Below are 7,161 nucleotides of genomic sequence, written 5' to 3' on the forward strand. Positions count from 1 at the left end.
CAGCTGTGTCCTCATATTCCTGTTGTTCACCATCATTACTTCTCCTTCGCATGACAGCCACACACTCAATCCCCCATTCTCTCACTCCCCATTCTCTCACTCCCCATTCACTCAATCCCCCATTCTCTCATCCCCCATTCTCTCACTCCCCATTCTCTCATCCCCCATTCTCTCACTCCCCATTCTCTCATCCCCCATTCTCTCACTCCCCATTCTCTCATCCCCCATTCTCTCACTCCCCATTCTCTCATCCCCCATTCTCTCACTCCCCATTCTCTCATCCCCCATTCTCTCACTCCCCATTCACTCACTCCCCATTCACTCAATCCCCCATTCTCTCATCCCCCATTCTCTCCACCACCAGAGATGTTTTCCACCATCTAACACATTTTATTTTCCTTCCCTCTACCTTGCGGTTGAGAGGGGTCCTGCTCTTGAACACAGTCAGGGGGAATCTCCCTCAAGCCGGGTGTTGTGTACCTGTGTTTTGCCTTGCTACATACGCATGTCATGGAGTGTCAGGGCCAAGGTGGGCCCCTGATGTGATCGGCCCTGATGGCAGCATATTCTCTGCTGATGGCGGTCATGGCGATTCCCAGGTATCAAGCCACCACTGCACTCCCTTCATACGAGAGGTCTGTTCTGGGGCCGACTGGCCCACAACTACAATCCACTCTTCCCAGGCTGCGTCAGGATTCAACATGGCAGCCCTGGTTTTCCAACGTCGTTGCACCCCCATGCTCCACTTCCCTCATTTGACTTCCTATTATTCCGTTCCACTGAGCTCCACTTTAGAAAAGTCTCTTATATACAGACCAGACAGGAACCTGCTCCTGGAACACCTAGGCTCTATATAGCTAGCTCCAAGATGGAGGCTTACATATGGTATATAGGCTATGATACAGGTATAAAGTGTGTTTCCTCCCTCCCTGGCTGGTTAAAGATGAACTGTGCATTATTTAAGTAGTATATAATTAAATGTGGCTTTGCAAGAGACTTTCAGAGAGATTTTCCACACACTGAGCACTGACTGGAACCCAGGGGGCTGATGGCTGTGTAACACCATGCTCGCACGAGAGAGAGAATAAGAGAGAGTAAGAGAGAGAGTAAGAGCGAGAGAGAGAGAGAATAAGAGAGATCGGGAGCGAGAGAGATAGAGACTGAGTAAGAGCGAGAGAGAAGAGAGAGTAAGAGAGCGAGAGAGAGAGTAAGAGCGAGAGTAAGAGAGAGAGAGAATGAGAGTAAGAGAGAATAAGAGAGAGAGAGAATGAGAGTAAGAGAGAATAAGAGAGAGAGTGAGAGAGAGTAAGAGAGAGAGAGAATAAGAGAGAGTGAGAGAGAGAATAAGAGAGAGAGAGAGAAAGAGAGAGTGATAGAGAGAATAAGAGAGAGAGAGAGAGAGAGAATAAGAGAGACTTTGACTTTTGGTCTTTCTTTATTGAAACATTCTCAATTCATTTAAAACTCACCCCCCCACTCCTAAAATAAAAAAATAAAAAAATAAAAAAATAAAAATATATCCTGTACAAATCACCATACACAAAAAACCTCTCCTACAACCGTATATCCAAAACATCTTCCCCAGCAATACAGACAGCCCCCCCAACACACCATATCTCCTCAAACATCTCCACACATTTGATCATTTTATAGAACTCAAACTCAACCCTAAGGCGCGCAGAGACCATCCCATTAAACAGTAGTAAAGGGTCTGTTATCCCCCACCTTTGACCCTGTTCCTCCTTGTTAGCCAAATAGCTAACTTTGCCTGAGCAAACAGAAAATTCAACAAAACACATTTTTCTTTCTCCTTACTCGAATACCTGTATCCCATTATAAACATCCCAACAGCAAAAACCACCCCCAACCTGTCACACAGACATTCCAACAGAGACATTAATGGCATTAACCTGGTGCACACAGAAAACACATGAATTACAGTTTCTTTCATTTGACAGAAAGGACACCCCTGCCCAATTCCCGGATCAACCCGTGCCAACCAGCTGTTAGTGGCCAGGGCTCCATGAAGAACCCTCCACTGGAGGTCCCCTGACCTCTTTGGTACTGGGGTTTGTAGAGCGCCCTCCATCTAAAACCCACCATACTCTCCGCCCCACATACCCCCTGCCACTGATGTGCCTTCACTCCTGTTAGGCTTCTAATGCTCCTAACCTTAACACAGAGGTTGTAGAGGGCTTTACCTCCCACCCCTCAAACTCCCCCAGGCTCGGAGTGTTAAAATCTAACAAGTCCTCCAGACCCCCTTGCCAGTCTCCAGTCTCTGCCGTCACCTGCAGTGGCGGGAACATTGGTGGCCCCTCTCCCTTTGGCCTCTCAAACACCCCCTTACCGGCTCAGACAGTGCCTCCTGGACCTCCTCCAGGAATCTCTCCAGCAGCCTAAGAGACGTTATTCCTGTTTGTTGCGCCAAGACCTCCGGGGTTTTCCACCCCTCCTCTCCCAGCAGTCTCAGGTCACCCAGCCTTTGTAAACCCCCTGCCATCAGTTGCCTCTGCAGGTTGGCCGACTGAACCGATCTCAAAGGGATGGCTGGGTTGTGGAAGATAGGCTCCTCCCACACCCACTGCCCAGGCTCCACACCCCCTTCTCGTGTGGGTCTTAGCAGCTGCCAGGCCCTCAGCACCGCAGAGTAAAACTCTGAGAGACCTGCTGTACTCAGCCTCTCCAGCTTCATGAGGAACAGCTGCCGGTCCAACCCTAATCCGCCAGCTCTCCTCAGCAGCGCATGCTGGTTCCCTCCAGCCAACATCAGTGTGGTACAGCAGTCTCTGCACCGCCTTTAGTCGGAAAGCAGCCATCCTGCTCTCCAGTTCCACCAGGCCCTGTCCTCCTTCGTGGACGGTCATGTACAAAACTGCTGCCTTCAGCCAGTGATGTCCCGACCAAAAGAAGTCCACCAGCTTGCGTTGCAGGTCTGCAAGCAGACCGGCGGGGGGTTGAGGACAGCCAGTTTATGCCACAAGGAAGATGCCACCAGGTTGTTGATTATCAGCACCCTCCCTCTATATGACACTTGGGACAGGAGCCACCTCCACCTGGCCAGTCTTGACACCACTGCCTGTGACAGCCCCTCCCAGTTCTTGCTGACCCACCTCTCCGAGCCCAGGTACACCCCCAACACTTTAAGCCCTTCACAACCCCACTGCAAACCCCCTGGAAGCAGAGGAGGAGCCCTATCCCCCATGCCCCACATAACAGAGCTTTGCTCTTTCCCCAGTTTACCTTAGCTGATGAAGCTCCCTCGTACACCTTCAGACTGGTCTCTAGTTCCTGCATATCTTGCCCATCCCTGACCATCACAGAAACATCATCTGCATATGCTGAGACTGCTATTCCTGTCACCACATCCATGCCTGTCCAGCACACTCCCCGCAGTCTCCTGCGTAGCAGTCCTAAAAAAGGCTCAATGGCTAGTGTGTACAGCTGCCCAGATAGAGGGCATCCTTGTCTAATCCCCGTCTCACCCAGACTGGCCTACTGAGCCCCCTCCCACCTTAACCATACATGACGCCCCAGCATACAACAGCTTCACACAGGTCACAAAACTCTTCCCAAACCCAAACACAGACATCACATTAAACAGATACTCATGATCCACTCTATCAAAAGCCTTCTCTTGATCTAAAGAGACCAGTCCAAAGTTCACATTAGAACCTCTCGACAAGTCCAACATGTCCCTAATCAAGAACAAGTTGTCCGTGATTGAGCGTCCCGGTACACAATATGTCTGGTCCTTGTGTATTATAGAGTCCAGATGGGACTTCAGTCTGTTAGAGAGGACCTTGGCAAAAATCTTGTAGTCCGCACAGAGTAATGCCACAGGCCTCCAGTTCTTAAGTTCACACAAGTCCCCTTTTTTGGGCAGGAGAGTCAGAGCCGCCCGACGGCAGCTCATCGGCAACTCTCCTACCCCGACGCATTCACGCAACACGCAAAGAAATCCTGTCCAATTGTTCCCAGAATTTTTTGTAAAATTCCACTGGAAGTCCATCGACCCCGGGTGCACGACCGGGGACATCTGGGTTACTGCCTCTGCCAGTTCATGTGACAACAGAGGAATGTCCATTTCATCCCTCTGTGCCCGAGAGAGCTTAGGGAGTCCTTCGAACAAGACCTGAGCACACATAGGATCACACATTTCTGCCCTATACAATTCAGTATAAAACTCCACAGTCCGCTCCCGCATCTCCCCACCACAGAGGTCACCCTCCCATCAGACAGCCGTAGACAATGCATACCCTTGGCTTCACTGCTCTGTCTTTCCAAACCAAAGAAGAAGGAGCTGGGAGCATCCATCTCCTTGAGCATGGAGAACCTAGCTCTTACAAGTGCTCCCTTTGCTTTAACCTGGAAAAACTGCCCAGGTCCCTACGTAATTCGGCTAAGTTAGCCTGGAGGCCTACATTGCCTTGCCCCACCATCTCTACCTCCATCTCACTAATACACCGCTCTAGTTCCCCCAATACTCTCCTAGCCTCTGAGGATGAGAGAGCTGTGTACTGTTGACAGAAAAGCCGAATTTGCACTTTCCCCACATCCCACCATTGACTCAGAGACTCATACTCCTCTCTCGCTGCCCCCATCTTTCCCAAAAGTCTGGAAACCTGAGCAAAAGGTGGCATCTTGTAAGAGCTTTACATTGAACTTCCAATAAGATGCCTGCCGGGGCCCTGGTGAAATAGACAGCCGAGCCATGGTTATGTGGTGATCCGAAAACCCCACTGGGAGAATGGTAGCACCCAGCAGCCTATTGCTCTGATTCCTGGACATGTAAAAACGATCAAGTCGAGCTGCACTCACCCTAGCCCCAAAAACCTTCACCCACGTATACTGTCTTGTGTTTGGATGTTTAGTTCTCCAAACATCCACTAGGTCAAACTGATTAAAGATGTCCCTTAACACTCCCACTGACACTGAATGAGGCTCTTCCCCATTTCTGTCTTTTGTAAAATCCATTGTACAGTTCCAGTCACCTCCGATCACCAGCGTCTCCTCAGGCGCTACTTGTGAGAGTTCCTGTCTAAGACTCCCAAATAGAACCCCTCTTTCTCTCCCTGTGTTAGGCGCATACACATTTATAAAGACAAAAACCATGTTGTTAATTTCTGCTTTAACAACAAGCAACCTACCCCTACACACCTCCTTTGAGGAGCAAATTTTTACAGCCAGACCCGGTGCAAAAAGGACTGCCACCCCTGCACTAAGATTTGTCCCATGGCTCAACACACTTGCCCCTTTCCACCAGAGCCCCCAATCAACTTCATTCACCACATCACTATGAGTCTCCTGCAGAAACAACACCTGTACTTTTTTTTGTTTTACATATTCACCCAACACACTCCTCTTTCCCGCATCTCTGGCGCCATTTATATTGAGCGAGCCTACCCGAAGAGTCTCCATAAGAAGTGGGAGAAAAGCCAGCAGAGAAATAGACCAATAGCAAAGCTCAAAAAGCCCCAGTGTCAGTAAGAAATTAAACATTTAAACAGTGTCTGAAGGTAAACCTTACGCACTATTGTGACCCACTTCCTCAACCTAAACCGTTTCCTGGGTGAGAGGGCACCATGCCCCTCATTTCTCATAGCATGTTGTACTGATCTTACAAACTTTCTAGGATCAGGAAAAAAGTCTCAAGATTAACTTTTTTTCCCCTTAGTCTCATTCAGGAACCTTGTCAGTTCTCTCAACGTGTACTTAGACCCCTCTGGTTGACTGGCTGTCAGCTCCGGGCCAATTGAAGAGGAGTCTGAAAAAATAACTCCTCATCCTCTTCCTCAGACTCACTTTCCTCCTCTTCTCTATCTCCCACCCTGACCACCTGCCCTTTCTCTCTGTTTAGGGCCTCACCCACAGCAACAGGCAACATTTCCATGGTACCTTTATCCACATCCTTTTTCCTTTTCCTCTTGACACCCTCCTCCTCCCCCCTAATCTCTTACACTTCCCCACTATACTCTCCTCATCCACTAGAATAACCTGACTAGACGCAGTATCATCTGCACCACCCTCTATAGCATGACTAGGGCCAGCCTCAGCTACACCACCCTCCATAGCATGACTAGGGCCAGCCTCAGCTACACCACCCTCCATAGCATGACTAGGCCCAGCATCATCTGCACCACCCTCCATAGCATGTCTAGGCCCAGCCTCAGCTACCCCACCATCTCTAGCCTGACTAGACCCAGCCTCTGCTTCTCCACCATCTCTAGCCTGACTAGCCCCAGCCTCATCTACACCACCATCTCTAGCCTGATCCCAGCCTCATCTACACCACCATCTCTAGACTGACTAGGCCCAGCCTCTGCTGTCTGCATCTCCTTACCCCTGCATTTTGACCTCGATTTCCCCACTTGCACCCTCACTCCGTCTATGGCCTTTATGTGGCACGCAAAGCTCTTGTGCCCCAAATCCCCACATTCAAAACACCGTAGACTATCTGTGCTGGCAAAACCTGCATAGAGCCCCTCCCCATGCCTCACTTTGAAATGCACATTTAGCTGTTGCTCATTATTGTTCAGAAACATAAACACTTGCCTCCTGAACGAAACAACGTGCTTAACGGCATCTGCCTGAAAACCTGCTGACAGTACACGGAAACCGCTAGCAAACTTACCAAAACGACTCAGCTCTTTCCTAATTTGATCGTCCGTAATAAACGGAGGCAAATTTGCCACTACAACTCTTGTTGAAGGGGTAGAGAGAGGTGAAATTGACACCAACACATCTCTACAAATATTCCGCTAGCAATTAGCCTACCGACCAAATTTGCCCTTTTCATGAACACAACCACAGCTTTGTTCATTCTAGAAGCAGAATGTATAAACTCAGCTCCTACCTGTTCACCGACCGCGAGCAGAACCTCCTCCACCTTAACTCCGTTCTCAGGAACACACCTGAATCCATGCTGTATCGACAGCGTCTCGTCCGCGCTAGGCTGAGAAGCCATTGCGCACACTACACCTTCCACCCCCGAAAGTTACTCTGTCCTCTTCCACCCTAACTTTGAAAAAAAAAAAAACTTTGGATACCGCTAAAACAAATATTGCATTAACCCTCCACCATAGAAAATAACATGTAAAGAAAAGAATCAAGAAAGTTAGTTAGGATAGAGCTTTCCACACCAAACACTCAAACTCCAAA

Source organism: Oncorhynchus nerka, linkage group LG22 (genome assembly GCF_034236695.1).
Source record: "Oncorhynchus nerka isolate Pitt River linkage group LG22, Oner_Uvic_2.0, whole genome shotgun sequence".
NCBI classification, from domain to species: Eukaryota; Metazoa; Chordata; class Actinopteri; order Salmoniformes; family Salmonidae; genus Oncorhynchus; species Oncorhynchus nerka.